This window comes from Lucilia cuprina, chromosome 3, assembly GCF_022045245.1.
Source record: "Lucilia cuprina isolate Lc7/37 chromosome 3, ASM2204524v1, whole genome shotgun sequence".
NCBI lineage: Eukaryota > Metazoa > Arthropoda > Insecta > Diptera > Calliphoridae > Lucilia > Lucilia cuprina.
The window spans coordinates 9,348,736-9,350,664 of record NC_060951.1 but is presented as its reverse complement, the minus strand read 5'-3'; positions in this window follow the sequence as shown (position 1 = coordinate 9,350,664).

The following is a 1,929-nucleotide window of genomic DNA, read 5'->3' as shown; positions in this document are numbered from 1 at the left end:
TTGTTTACCATAGAATAGTCTATTATATACTCTGGACTATAGAATATTCTGTATGTCTAAAGGCATAGTATAATTAAAAGATCTTCTATTAAAGTAATGAAAGAAAATTAATTTATGTGCCATAAATTTCACCACAAAGTGTTCTTTGATCCACTAACTATAAACAAAAATCATAAATTTTAAACAAATTTATTTATAAATATAAAAAATAATAAGAATTATTTTTAAAAAATTTTAAGTAAATATATGGAAGCAGTTTATTTTAGATATGTAGTCCTTAAGTTTAAAGTTTATGTTTAATTTATAATCAATTTATAACATCTACCTTTTGTATAGGTTATCACCAAATTTATTCAAATTTTTATTTGTTTAATTACAATTAATTATTTTAAAACACATTTTTTAAATAAATTTAAATTTTTTTAATAAATTAAGAAATTATTTAAAAACTTGTCTCGATAAGAAATTTTTTTAATATCTTATTAAAAACACTTAAGATTTTTTTTAATTCTAAATTATTTATTTATTTTTCGAAATTATATTTTTATTTTTTTAATTAAAAAAATATTTTAAATTCAAAATAATTCTATTTAGATTTTTCAAATACACTTTTTATATAAAAAAATATTTCTATAAATTTTAGCTTTCTTCTCTTTAATTAGAAAATTTCCACACAATTTGAAACATTTTATGTAATTTTTTGCTAGATTAACTTAAATATGCAATTTTTTTTCTTTAGCAACAACTCAACTGTGGGAGTAGAATCATAGCATTATATGCCATTAAATTTTCATCATTTCTTTTTTAATAATACTTTCTTAAAAACTGTAAAATTTGTAACATCAATCCATAGGAATTTATACGCACGCCGGCATTCGTAAATTGCACCACGAGATTAAACTTCTTTACTTTCAAAATAATTTATTTAACCGTTAAAACACGTCCGTTATCAACGAACTTACAACCGCAACTAAAGATGATTGGATGTTTTCGATTCTTGAAAAAATGTTTAAAACATAAATGTTTCAGAACTTTGGCGTTATTAATGCCCCCAATGTCTGTCATTTTCTTTTTTTTTTTTTGGCAACAAGTGTAAACTTTTATTGTGTGTGTGTTAACAGCATTATTTACTACACACACACCTATATACACTATCTACTTACAATCACCGGAAGTTTTTGTGCACGAATTTATGAATGAAAAAGCTTTTTTGTGTTTCTTGTATAGAAAAGCTTTCAGTTATTGAATATTATTTGATGCCTTAATGTATAGTGGTGAGTAAAAGAAAACGTACAGTTTTTCTTACTAAGTAATCATAAGCACATATATGTATAATAATTCATAGTCCTCAGTCAGAACTAAAAAATAGTGTATAGCTTGCGCTATAGACTGATATATAGTCTGCACTAAAAAATTATCTATCTGGGCTATAGAATAGTCTGTAGTCTGGACTATGGAATAGTCTATAGTCTGGACTATAGAATAGTCTATAGTCTGGACTATAGAATAGTCTATAGTCTGGACTATAGAATAGTCTATAGTCTGGACTATAGAATAGTCTATAGTCTGGACTATAGAATAGTCTATAGTCTGGACTATAGAATAGTCTATAGTCTGGACTATAGAATAGTCTACAGTCTGGACTATAGAATAGTCTATAGTCTGGACTATAGAATAGTCTATAGTCTGGACTATAGAATAGTCTATAGTCTGGACTATAGAATAGTTTATAGTCTGGACTATAGAATAGTCTATTGTCTGGACTATAGATTAGTGTATAGTCTGGACTATAAAATAGTCTATAGTTTGCACTATAGAATAGTCTATAGTCTGGACTATAGAATAGTCTATAGTATGGACTATAAAATAGTCTATAGTGTGTACTATAGAATAGTCTATAGTCTGGACTATAAAATCTATAGTCTGGAC